This window comes from Mustelus asterias, chromosome 29, assembly GCF_964213995.1.
Source record: "Mustelus asterias chromosome 29, sMusAst1.hap1.1, whole genome shotgun sequence".
Lineage (NCBI taxonomy): Eukaryota > Metazoa > Chordata > Chondrichthyes > Carcharhiniformes > Triakidae > Mustelus > Mustelus asterias.
In genome coordinates, this window is record NC_135829.1 from 6,225,236 (window position 1) to 6,239,648 (window position 14,413).

A 14,413-nucleotide genomic window follows, 5' to 3' on the forward strand; every position below is an offset into this window, starting at 1 on the left:
TAGTCTTTTATCTCATTTGTGAGAGCTTGCCGTGTGCAAATTGACTGCCACATTTAATTAATGATATCGTAGAATCCCAAGAGGCCATTCAGCCCATTGATTCTGCACCATCAACATTCCCACCCAAGCCCTAATTCCATAACCAAAAGAGAAAACGCTGGAAAATCTCAGCAGGTCTGGCAGCATCTGTAAGGAGAGAAAAGAGCTGATGTTTCGAGTCCAGATGACCCTTTGTCAAAGCCTAACCCCGTAACCCCACGTATTTTGTCCCCCAATCTTGCAGATCCCTCTTAATGTTCCTCATTCATAGATCAAATCCCAATCCTTAAATTCAGGAACTGCAAAACCGACAATTTCATTACATTCAATGAAGTGGATCAGTTCCACTTACCCGCCTGATCCCCATAACCCCTAATTCCCTTACCAATCAGGAATCCATCTATCCGTGATTTAAACATATTCAACGAGGTAGCCTCCACCACTTCAGTGGGCAGAGAATTCCAGAGATTCACCACCCTCTGAGAGAAGAAGTTCCTCCTCAACTCTGTCCTAAACTGACCCCCCTTTATGGGGCTGTGCCCGCTAGTTCTAGCTTCCTTTCTAAGTGGAAAGAATCTCTCCACCTCTACCCTATCCAGCCCCTTCATTATCTTATAGGTCTCTATAAGATCCCCCCTCAGCCTTCTAAATTCCAACGAGTACAAACCCAATCTGCTCAGTCTCTCCTCATAATCAACACCCCTCATCTCTGGTATCAACCTGGTGAACCTTCTCTGCACTCTCTCGTAGGCCAACTGAACTGAACCATAACGATCAGGAACCCTCAAGGGTTAGCCCACCGATCCGCATCATTGGTGCCAACAGCATGGGGTTCAACATGGATCTGGAACCTGCTTCCTTTCTCTATCCTTGTTGGTGTTTGTGGCGCTGTGGGCCAGACCTGTCTTCAGGTAGGGGCGGAACTGCAGGGATAGCTGCTGTTTTTTTCCTTTATTCATTTATGGGACATGAGCATGGCTGGCAAGGCCAGCATTTGTTGCCCACCCCTCACTGCCCTCCATTCCGGAGGACATTGGAGAGTCAACCACATTGCTGTGGCTCTGGAGTCACATGTAGGCCAGACCAGGTAAGGACGGCAGATTTCCTTCCCTAAAGGGACATTAGTGAACCAGATGGGTTCTTACAACAATCGACAATGGTTTCATGGTCATCAGTAGACTTTCAATTCCAGATTTTTATTGAACTCAAATTTCACCATCTGCCGTGGAGGGATTCGAACCTGGGTCCCTGGATCTTGTCCTGGATTTCTGAATTCTAAGTTCAGTGATGATACCACTACGCCACTGCCTTCCCTGGGTCATAGAATCATAGAAACCTTAGAGTGCAGGAGGAGGCCATTTGGCCCATCGAGTCTGCACCGACTCCCCATAACCCCACATATTTACCCTGATAATCCCCCCAAAACCAAGGTCAATTTAGCACGGCCAATCCACCTAGCCCACACATCTTTCGGACCGTGGGAGGAAACCGGAGCACCCGGAGGAAACCCACGCAGCCACGGGGAGAACATGCAAACTCCACACAGACAGTGAACCCAAGGTGAGAATCGAGCCCAGGTCCCTGGCGCTGTGAGGCAGCAGTGCTAACCACTGTGCCACCGTGCCGCCCTGAATGAATGACTTGGCTGGGGTAAGGGAGGGTGACTGGCACCAGTGGTGAAAATGGAACAAATGAAAAAGCAGGATTCCAGCTTATACCCGTTGTCTGATATCTGCTACCAGGTAAGAACTCTCAAGAGATTCCTGAAGACACTTAGACATTCCTGCAGTAACCCAATACAAGATGTTGTAAGGTAACATATGTTTAGTAGAAGAGTGAAGGCCTCAGATCATTGACCCTATTGTTTTAGTTTTCCTAATGGGCTTAATTTTATAAGCCTGTGAGATGTGTGCAAACATTAGAATGTAACAATGACTGACAGCTTTTTTACAACACCTCATCGCGGTCATTAACCTGTACTTATTGCTGGAGAGAGGGTTCCCCTGTGAAATTGGGATAGTGTGTGTGGTGATTAAATGTTGTTGTTCCTGGGCTGATTGACTTGACGATCGCAGCAGACTTGCTCCTGCCTGTCATGGAGAAACCTTATGGTATTTGCTACCAAATAAACCTGTTGGACTTTAACCTGGTGTTGTGAGACTTCTTACATGGAGAAGCCTCACAACGATCTGGAACTATTCACAGATGTTACTTCCGATTACGAGTTTGATCATGAATATTATTTATCTCCCATTTTTGCCCCTAATTTTCTGTCGATTCTTCTTCAATGTGCAGACTTCTTCGATTCCAGTCCATAGAATCATAGAATCACTGTCGTGCAGAAGGAGGTCATTGAGTCTGCACCGACTCTCCGACAGAGCATCTTCCCAGGCCCACCACCCACCCTATCCCTGTAATCCTACGCATGTACCCAACTAATTCCCCTCACCTGCTCAATTTGGGACACTAAGGGCCAATTTAGCATGGCCAATCCGCCCAACCTGCACATCTTTGGACACGAAGGAGCAATTTAGCATGGCCAATCCACCTAACCTGCACATCTTTGGACAATAAGGGACAATTTAGCATGGCCAATCCACCTAACCTGCACATCTTTGGACACTTAAGGGCAATTTAGCATGGCCAATCAACCTAACCTGAACATCTTTGGACACTAAGGGGCAATTTAGCATGGCCAATCCACTTAACCAGCACATCTTTGGACACTTAAGGGCAATTCAGCATGGCCAATCCACCCAGCCTGCACATCTTTGGACACTAAGGGGTAATTTAGCATGGCCAATCCACCTAACCCGCACATCTTAGTGTGGGAGGAAACCGGGGCACCCGAAGGAAACCCACGCAGACACGGGGAGAACGTGCAGACTCCAGACAGACAGTCACCCGAGGCCGGAATTGAACCTGGGTCCCTGGCACTGTGAGGTAGCAGTGCTAACCACTGTACTGCCCCTAGGTCAGTATTTTGCAGCAAGTTATGTTCCTCCATTACCCCTGAACTTGCTAATCTCCATCATCTCCTCATTCCAGCTCATATTGAATCCGAAATTCATCTGGCCTTTTCCTCATTATGATTACGTAGGGTAGCACGGCGGCACAGTGGTTAACACTGCTGCCTCACAACGCCAGGGACCCGGGTTCGATTCCCGGCTTGGGTCACTGTCTGTGCGGAGTCTGCACGTTCTCCCCGTGTCTGCGTGGATTTCCTCCGGGTGCTCCAGTTTCCTCCCACAGTCCAAAGATGTGCGGGTTAGGTGGATTGGCCATGATAAATTGCCCGTTAGTGTCAGGGGGATTAGCAGGGTAAATATGTGGGAGTCTGGGGATAGGGTGGGATTGTTGGTGCAGACTCGATGGGCTGAATAGCCTCCTTCTATACTGTGGAGGTCCTATGAGGATCCTATGACTCAGTGAGTGGCGCTCTCGCCTCTGAGTCGGAAGTTTGCAGATTCAAGATCCACTCTGGAGGACTTAAGTACAAATATCTGGGCGCACTCACACTCACTCACACACAACTGCAATGGGGGGGTGGGGAGAGAGTGCTGCACTGTCAGTCGCACCTTCTTTTTGTCGATGTCTCGGCCTCGACTAAAAGAATCCCATGCTGCCTACCCGAGGAAGAGCAGGGAGATCTCCGGACGTCCTGGCCAACATTTATCCCCGTTTGTGGGATCTTGCTGTGTGTAAATTGGTTGCTGCGTTTCCAACATTGCAACGATGGTTCCACTTCCAAAAAAGTATTTCATTGGCTGTAAAGCCCTTTAAGATATGCTGAGGTCATGAACAGGGCTATAGAAACATAGAAACCCTACAGTGCAGAAGGAGGCCATTCGGCCCATCGAGTCTGCACCGACCACAACCCCACCCAGGCCCTACCCCCACATATCTACCCACTAATCCCTCTAACCTACGCATGTCAGGGGCAATTTTGACCTGGCCAATCAACCTAACCCGCACATCTTTGGACTGTGGGAGGAAACCGGAGCACCCGGAGGAAACCCACGCAGACACGTGGGTTTCCGTAAGTACAAACCCTGCTATTCCTTTATCCCTGCCTGCATCTCTCTGAATCCTTCCCCCGTGTCTGCGTGGGTTTCCTCCGGGTGCTCCGGTTTCCTCCCGCAGTCCAAAGATGTGTAGCTCAGGTGGATTGGCCGTCCCAAGATAAAAAGTTTAAAGTTTATTTATTAGTGTCACAAGTAGGATTACATTAACAGTGCAATGAAGTTACTACGAAAATCCCCTAGTTTTAGCATGGCCAATGCACCCAACCAGCACATCTTTCAGACTGTGGGAGGAAAGTGGAGAACCCGGAGGAAACCCACGCAGACACGGGGAGAATGTGCAGACTCCACACAGACAGTGACCCCAAACCCGGAATCGAACCCGGGTCCCTGGCGCTGAGGCAGCAGTATTAACCACTGTGCCACCCACAGCGGGGTTAGTGGGGTAAATAGGTGAGGTAAGAGGAATAGGGCCCGGTTGGGAGAGTCAGTGCAGACTTGATGGGCCAAATGGCCTCCCGCTGCACTGTGGGGATTCTACTTGGGCGGCACGGTGGCACAGTGGGGAGGATGGCACGGTGGCAGAGTGGTTGGTGCTGCTGCCTCACAGTGCCAGGGATCCGGGTTCGATTCCCGGCTTGGGTCACTGTCTGTATGGAGTTTGCACGTTCTCCCCATGTCTGCGTGGGTTTCCTCCGGGTGCTCTGGTTTCCTCCAAAGATGTGTGGTTTAGGTGGATTGACCATGATAAATTGCCCCTTAGTGTCAGGGGGACTAGCCAGGGTAAATGCATGGGGTTATGGAGGTAGGGCGTGGGTGGGATTGTGGTCGGTGCAGACGCAATGGGCCGAATGACCTCCTTCTGCACTGTGGGAATTCTATGATTCTTTTACGATTCAGACCTGGTCTCCTTGCAGTCACGGGACTCAAATATATGCTTAAGAAAATATTAAACCTTAATTGTTAAAAAACCTGCCCAGTCCAGCTGTTATCTAACATTTGGGAATTCTTTTAGAGCTGCCTTTGTCTGAGTGCCGTGGCTTAATTCCAGAACATTAGTTCAAGGAGAAACTTAATGCTTCCAATGCAGGATAATCTATTAGTCTCCTGTCGCTGGAAGATTTAGTTACCAGAGGAATGGATTGATCTGCCTTTCAAAGAGGAAAGACAAGAGGTCACCTTAACAAAGAGTCTGGGAGACTCTTGTACGCGGCTTGTAAAACAGCACCGCGCAGCTCAGGGGAAGGGAGAGGGTTGCTGTCACTTTGGTCCAATGTCGTGAGCGGGTGCGGCGTCCTTCATGGGAATGTCTGTCTCGGAGGAAATCCATGATAATTATTCTAATTATTGCTGACCTTGAGGTCACAATCATTGTCATCCCGCGACCCAGAAAGGTTAATGTTCCAGAATTTCCCAGGAGGAAGGTGGGGGAGGGGGGTGGGGGTGGGGCTGGGGAGGAATCTCAGAACTCCCTCTAAGGTCTCACAAAAATGCATGTTTTTTTTTGTAAAGTGTCAGAAAAGGAAGCTGCAATTCGAATCCATCTTAGAAATTAGTTGTACGGATTTAGGAAGGTTCTTGCTTTTCTTTGCAGAGTTAAAGCAAATACTTTTGTTTGGAAAAAAAAACACATTTGCCCACGTTTTCCTCTCCCATAGAAACCCTACAGTACAGAAAGAGGCCATTCGGCCCATCGAGTCTGCACCGACAACAATCCCACCCAGGCCCTATCCCCCATATCCCTACATATTTACCCTGCTAATCCCTCTAACCGTCATATTTACCCGCTAATCCCTCTAATCTACGCATCCCGGGACACTAAGGGACAATTTAGCTTGGCCAATCAACCTAACCCGCACATCTTTGGACTGTGGGAGGAAACCGGAGCACCCGGAGGAAACCCACGCAGACACGGGGAGAATGTGCAAACTCCGCACTGACAGTGACCCGAGCCGGGAATCGAACCCAGGTCCCTGGAGCTGTGAAGCAGCAGTGCTAACCACTGTGCTACCGGGTCACCCTGCTGTCAAATTACAGTGCGGGATAGTAATGGTAATATCCTGCAATTCACAGGCGACAAAGTCATATCACTGCCATGTGAGATTGAATTCAATAACCACAGTTATTTCTGGAACGTGACTATGAAAGCGTCTGTAAAGGCTGGATTGACACCAAAAGGCACCAGATGAGCTTCAAGAACAGAATCGTAGAATCCCGACAGTGCAGAAGAGGCCTTTCAGCCCATTGAGTCTGCACCGACTCGCTGACAGAGTATCTTATCCAGCCCTCTCCCCCATCCTGTCCCATCCCTGTACACATTTCCCATGGTCAATCCACCTAACCTACGCATCTTTGGACATTAAGGGGCAATTTATCATGGCCAATCACCTAACCTACACATCTTTGGACTTGAAGGGGCAATTTAGCATGGCTAATCTGCCTAACCAGCACAACTTTGGACACTAAGGGGCAATTTAGCTTGGCCAATCCCCCTAACGCACAGATCTTTGGATTATTTTCCACCAGTAAAAGAACAGCTTCTTCCCCACTGCCAACAGACTTTTGAATGGACCTACCTCGTATTAAAGTTGTTCTCTCTCTACACCCTAGCTATGACTGTAACATCCTGCACCCTCTCCTTTCCTTCTCATCTATCTACTCTATGAACGGTATGCATTGTCTGTATAGTGCGCAAGAAACAATACTTTTCACTGTATCCCAATACCTGTGACAATAATAAATCAAATCAAAGGTCCCCAACGAGGCAGGTGTGTGTACGCAGATATGCTAAATTTAAAACTCATAGTGAGTTCTCACCACTCTCTGATTTATTACTGACTACCTTATATTTAGGACTTCTAATTCCTGCCCCCCTCCCCACCCGCAGCCCCCCGCCACCCCACACACACACACACACACACACACACACACATAAGTGGAAACACCTACCCTCTGGTTAAAATTATGACATAGGTTTGATTGGTTTAAGATCTCGCTCCGGTTTCCTCCCACAGTCCAAAGATGTGCAGGTTAGGTAGATTGGCCGTGCTAAATTGCCCCTTAGTGTCCCAAGATGTGCAGGTTAGGTGAATTGGCCATGCTAAATTGCCCCTTAGTGCCCAAAGATTTGCAAATTAGGTGTATTGGCCATGCTAAATTGCCCCTTAGTGTCCCAAGGTGTGCAGGTTAGGTGGATTGGCCATGCTAAATTGCCCCTTAGTGTCCCAAGGTGTGCAGGTTAGGTGTATTGGCCATGCTAAATTGCCCCTTAGTGTCCCAAGGTGTGCAGGTTAGGTGGATTGGCCATGCTAAATTGCCCCTTAGTGTCAGGGGGTCTACCAGGGTAAATATGTGGGATAGGGCCTGGGTGAGATTGTTCTTGGTGCAGACTCGATGGGCCAAATGGCCTCCTTCTGCACTGTAGGGTTTCTGTGATTTAGGTCACCACTCAGCCTTCCCTTTCCCAGGTCAGGTCAGTGTTTATTGAGTGATGTAACCTCTCAGTTCTGACGTCAGCCTCATTTATTTGTCACTTCCAGTGCCTCGGTTTCCTTCAGCGCTGAAAGATTTAAAGGGAGGAAGTTCAGAGACGGGAGAACAGTGAACATTGACCAGCAAGTGGTGCCATTCCTATTATTAGCTCTGTGTCACCACCTGTGGGTGGACAATGTTACTGCAGCTCCTCCGAAAGGCTGCAGAGGAATTTTGCCAGGTCCTGGTTTCAGATGAGGGTGCCAAACCCGCCAGGATTGGCCTGGTGTGCCCGGGAATTGAGAATCAATCCCCGGGACACTGCTGTGGCTGTGACTCTGGGGAAAAATGATCGGGACATTTAAAACAAAAGCGTTGTGTGTGTGATTTTATTGGAACGTTTCTCTTTGTCAGGTATAACAGTGCTGGAAATGGGATTCGAGAAAGGCTCTTTGACCAACAATCAGGCCAATTGAGGAGTGAGCCTTTTGCGCTCCGATTGGTGTCGGAACGCCGTACGTCACAAGGATGGATGCGTTGGCCGACTAATAGCTGGAATGTGGACGGACAGAGGTGAGGAGACATTTCTTCACCCAAAGAGTGGTGAGCCTGTGGAATTCATTACCACAGGAAGTAGTTGACGCCAAAACATTGAATGTATTCAAGAGGCGGCTGGATATAGCACTTGGGACGAATGGGATCAAAGGTTATGGGGAGAAAACAGGATTAGGCTATTGAGTTGGACGATCAGCCATGATCGTGATGAATGGTGGAGCAGGCTCGAAGGGCCGAATGGCCTCTTCCTGCTCCTATCTTCTATGTTTCTATGGAACCTCCAGGAATACATTAAATCACAGTTATCGACCTTAGTTTTTGATTTGATTTGATTTATTATTGTCACATGTATTGGGATACTGTGAAAAGTATTGTTTCTTGCGTGCTATACAAAGCATACCGTTCATAGAATATGATGTGGAGATGCCGGCGTTGGACTGGGGTGGGCACAGTAAGAAGTCTCACAACACCAGGTTAAAGTCCAACAGGTTTGTTTGGGAGCTTTCGGAGCGCTGCTCCTTCATCAGGTGAGTGGCGAGGTGGTTTCACAAACAGGGCGTATATAGGGCTGTGTCTATATGTGGGAAATTAAGGATAGGCAACAAATGTTAGCCTTTCACGGAGTTGCTGCTGAGGGAACCAAGGCCTTCCTCTCAATAACACTGCCTTCTCAGTTGGCCCAAAGAGAGAGAAAGAGACACCATTGAACAAATAAAGGTTAAAAATCACACAGGAGGCCATTCTTCCCATCACACCTCTGCCAGCTCTTTGAAAGAGCTATCCAGGTTCAGCGGTTAGCGCTGCTGCCTCATAGTGTCAGGGACCTGGGTTCGATTCTGGCCTCGGGTCACTGTCTGTAAGTTCTCCCCGTGTCTGCGTGGGTTTCCTCTGGGTGCTCCAGTTTCCTCCCACAGTCCGAAAGATGTGCTGGTAAGGTGGATTGGTCATGCTAAATTGCTCCTTAGTATCCCAAGATGTGTAGGTTAGGTGGATTGGCTATGCTAAATTGCCCCTTAATATCTAAAGATGTGTAGGTTAGGTGGATTGGCTATGCTAAATTGCCCCTTAGTGTCCAAAGATGTGTAGGTTAGGTGGATTGGCTGTGCTAAATTGCTCCTTAGTGCCCAAAGATGTGTAGGTTAGGTGGATTGGCTGTGCTAAATTGCCCCTTAATATCTAAAGATGTGTAGGTTAGGTGGATTGGCTATGCTAAATTGCCCCTTAATATCTAAAGATGTGTAGGTTAGGTGGATTGGCTATGCTAAATTGCCCCTTAGTGTCCAAAGATGTGTAGGTTAGGTGGATTGGCTGTGCTAAATTGCCCCTTCGTGCCCAAAGATGTGTAGGTTAGGTGGATTGGCTGTGCTAAATTGCCCCTTAATATCTAAAGATGTGTAGGTTAGGTGGATTGGCTATGCTAAATTGCCCCTTAGTGTCTAAAGATGTGTAGGTTAGGTGGATTGGCCATGCTAAATTGTCTCTTAATTGTCAAGGGATGTGTAGGTTAGGAGGATTATCCATGGTAAATGTGTGGGGATATGGGAATAGGGTGGGGATATGGGGATAGGGTGGGGGTGTGTGCCTGTATAAAATGCTCTTTCAGAGTCGGCGCAGACTCGATGGGCCAAATGGCCTCCTTTTGCACTGTAGTGATTCTCTGATTCTATGAATTAGTCCCCCTCCCCCGGCTCTACCCCATAGCCCGATAAACGTTTATTTTGAGTATTTATCCAATTTCCTTTTTCTGAAAGTTATTATTGAATCTGCTCACCACCCCGGAAGAATTCTCATTTACCCAACCCGTGCTGCTAACAGTCCCTTCACTTTCCTTGCGGGATGGGTGGTGATCTTTGCCCCGTTACTGGAATCAATTGGAACATCCAAAATATTTTGAATTGAGAAGAGAAACTGCTCCACGCTATAAATGGTTCCGTGTCACCAACTGGGGAAGACATACGTCTTAAAAATATTTTCACCTGCATTGTATTTATTCAGTAAAGGTCTCTGTGACTGAATGATGTGCAAAGACAAGGTTTTCACCTGTGTGTTTGAACCCCACCCCGTGCATTCCTGAGTTGGGATGATACTGTACCAGTCCCAGACAGCAGATGACCCTGGCCACACCCTACATGTCAATTAATCTCGCTATGTTGTGCAAGGTTTTGTGTGTCCAGCAAGTTAAGCCTGCAGGCACTGACTCAGATGGCAAGCTGACCTTTAACCTTGCGAGGACCTGAATTCATAGAATTCCGACAGTGCAGAAGAGGCCATTCGACCCATCGAGCCTGCACCGACTCTCTGACAGAGTATATTACCTAGGCCCTCTCCCCCCCCGCACCTTAACCCTGTAGCCCCACACATTTACCATTGTCAATCCCCCTAACCTACACATCCTTGGACACTAAGGGGCAATTTAGCATGGCCAATCCACCTAACCTACATAAATAAAAGCAAGTTACTGCGGATGCTGGAATCTGAAACCAAGAGAAAACGCTGGAAAATCTCAGGAGGTCTGGCAGCATCTGTAAGGAGAGAAAAGAGCTGACGTTTCGAGTCCAAGTAACCCTTTGTCAAAGCTAAAAGGCAGAGAAAGTGGGAGATATTTATACTGCAGGGTGAGGGAATGAAAGATGGGTCATGGCCACAGAAACCAGGGGAAAGGCTGCTAATAGCAGCCCATAGAGAGAATAAAGGGTGTGAATGGCCAAACGGCAGAGAAGCTGTAAGCTGTGACAGATGGAGATGTTGGGGGGCGGGGGGAGAGAAATGGGACAGAGGTAGAATGTAGAAAAGGGGAAGCGGGGGGAGAAAAGGTAAGGGAAGGGGGATGTAGTAGGGGTAAAGAATGGTGGGGGGGGCGGAAGAAAAATGAACAAAGACAATAAAGAAATAAAAGGTAGGGAACAGTAAAAAATTAAATAGAATCATAGAATCCTTCAGTACAGAAAGAGGCCATTCGGCCCATCGAGTCTGCACCGACCACAATCCCACCCAGGCCCTACCCCCATATCCCTACATATTTACCCACTAATCCCTCTAACCTACGCATCTCAGGACACTAAGGGGCAATTTTTAGCATGGCCAATCAACCTAACCCGCACATCTTTGGACTGTGGGAGGAAACCGGAGCACCCGGAGGAAACCCACGCAGACACGGGGAGAACGTGCAGACTCCTCACAGACAGACGCCCCAAGGCTGTAATCGAATCCGGGTTCCTGGACTTCTGAGGCAGCAGTGCTAACCACTGTGCCGCCCAGTGAATCTCAATGCCTGAAAGGTGGACGCCTGCTCAGGGTTCCAAGCAAGAGTCAGTGAATGAGCAGCAGCTGGAGGTGTGCTTGGCTCCCTCTCTCCGTGCTCTGCCTGCCTGCCAACCTCCTGCCTTCTCTCCTTGGTCCCCTGCTAATTTCTCCCTGTACTTCCTGCTCTTTGTGTCTTTGCCAAGGAACGACAGACCATGCAGCGTGAAGCAGCCAAAGCCATCCTGATGTCCTTGAATAAATATTTGTTTCCTTTGAAAAGAACTCACAAAAAGCACTCCTCATATGTGATACCTTCACACAGTGTTACAACATAGCTGGAGGAGGGGCCAATAATTACTCATTCATTTGATAAATCCCTCCCTCAACCAAAAGAAAATCGAGAATCACTGATACATTCCATCCTAAAATGACAACATCCAATTGGGTTCCCCTAGACGAGTCCCTTGCTTGTAGTCACTCGGTGGAACGGAATCTGAGTATTGCATAAAAGAGACATGCTGTCAAAGTTTTCCGTTTCCCACTCATCAGGACATGCAAGAATACCAAATTTCAAAGGGAGCAACAATCCATACTGCATGAGAAAGGGATGTAGAAGGAGACCATTCAGCCCACGAGCCTGCACTGACACCCAGGCTCCATCCCCACAACGCCACACATTTGCCCTATTAATCCCGCTGACACTAAGGGACAATTTAGCATGGCCAATCCACCTAACCCGCCCATCTTTGGACTGTGGGAGGAAACCAGAGCACCCGGAGGAAACCCACGCAGACATGGGGAGAATTTGCAGACTCTGCACAGACAGTGAATCAGGAATCGAACCCGGGTCCCTGGCGCTGAGGCAGCAGTGCTAACCACTGTGCCACCATGTCATGGTTGGCAAGTTGACTCTGCTGGTCAAGGTGTTGCCATGGAGAATGCTCCAAAGAACTATTGTCCTGTGCATTAAAAGAGACAAAACCTGAACATGTTATTGCTGCCTACCTGACAATGCCTCGACTAGACTCAACTTGTCAAGCAATCCGCACCCTTTACCCATGCGGTACAAGTTGTTGCTCCCTTTCAAATTTGGCATGCTTGCGTCCGTCCTGATGAGTGCAAGTCAAAAAGCTTCGACAACATGTCTCTTTTTATAGAAGAGAGAGGGTGGTAGTGGAAGGGTCTTTTTCCGGCTGGAGGCCTGTGACTAGTGGTGTACCGCAGGGCTCTGTATTGGGACCTCTGCTGTTTGTGATATATATAAATGATCTGGAAGAAGGAGTAACTGGGGTGATCAGTAAGTTTGCGGATGACACAAAACTGGCAGGACTTGCAGATAGTGAGGAACATTGTCAGAGGCTACAGAAGGATATAGATAGGCTGGAAATTTGGGCAAGGAAATGGCAGATGGAGTTCAATCCTGATAAATGCGAAGTGATGCATTTTGGTGGGAATAATGTAGGGAGGAGCTACACGATAAATGGAAGAACCATAAAGGGTGTAGAGACGCAGAGGGACCTGGGTGTGCAAGTCCACAGATCTTTGAAGGTGACGTCACAGGTGGAGAAGGTGGTGAAGAAGGCATATGGCATGCTTGCCTTTATAGGACGGGGCATAGAGTATAAAAGTTGGGGTCTGATGTTGCAGATGTATAGAACGTTGGTTCGGCCGCATTTGGAATACTGCGTCCAGTTCTGGTCGCCACACTACCAGAAGGACGTGGAGGCTTTGGAGAGAGTACAGAGGAGGTTTACCAGGATGTTGCCTGGTATGGAGGGGCTTGGTTATGAGGAGAGATTGGGGAAACTGGGGTTGTTCTCCTTGGAAAGACGGAGGATGAGGGGAGACTTAATAGAGGTGTATAAAATTATGAAAGGCATAGATAGGGTGAACGGTGGGAAGCTTTTCCCCGGGTCGGTGGTGACGTGGTGAAGGGGGGGAGGTTTAACACAGATATCAGAAGGGCATATTTTACACAGAGGGTCGTGGGGGCCTGGAATGTGTTGCCGGGCAAGGTGGTGGAGGCGGACACACTGGGAACGTTTAAGACTTATCTAGACAGCTATATGAACGGAGTGGGAATGGAGGGATACAAAAGAGTGGTCTAGTTTGGACCAGGGAGCGGTGCGGGCTAATTGTTCTTTGTTTCTCGTTTCAAGGCTTCATTCTATGATCATCTTGCTGGTGCCAGTACAGAGCGAGACTGCGGATAGTTGGGAACCTGTCTCGGGGGCAGGGAATTCAGATGGTGTTCGTGGAAGTGGAAATGAATAGGGTTGGGAAGAATTTTCCGATCAGGGCCAGTGTGATCTCCTGGACTCGTTTCGATCGCCTCAGGGGGTCGGAGAGGAATTTCCCAGATTTATTTTCCCCATATTGGCCCTGGGGTTTTCACTCTGGGTTTTTGCCTCTCCCTGGGGATCACATGCTCTGGAATGGGGGGGTGGGGGTGAGTTAATAGGTTGTGATGAACAAAGCATCGTAGCTGTGGGGGACAGCTCGGTGGATAGGATATTAGTATGTAGATAGGCTGGAAAATTGGGCGGGGATCCTGGATTCAGGATTCAATCCTGGACCGGGGAGCGGCGCGGGCTTGGAGGGCCGAAGGGCCTGTTCCTGTGCTATATTGTTCTTTGTTCTTTTTCTCCCCCAGCAACATCCCGAGCTTGCGTCGAGTTCAGCTCCCGGCTGGGGATAAAGATTAATCTGTTCCCCCCCCCGATTGCTCTCCAGCGACCTCTTGTGGCATGGAGGCACTGGCGGGGGGCAGATTCCATTTGACCGTGCGGGTAACTCCCGCCCCAGCCCTGTGATGAAGTAACAGTGGTGAGGAAGCAACGTTTGCACGAGGGGGGAATAGCACTCACGCCAAAACATGTTTATAAACCAACTTTATTTAGAATTTTGTACGTGACAATTCTATTGTACGAGAGACAATTTGATACCAAAAGCCACAGTTTACACCAATGAGTTTTGTGGCTATATATTAAGTTTAGTTCCTTAATTATTTACATGGTTAATATTTTAAAATCACTGGAAATCTACCACAGTGCAGACATTCCTCTGGAACACTCACTTTAACA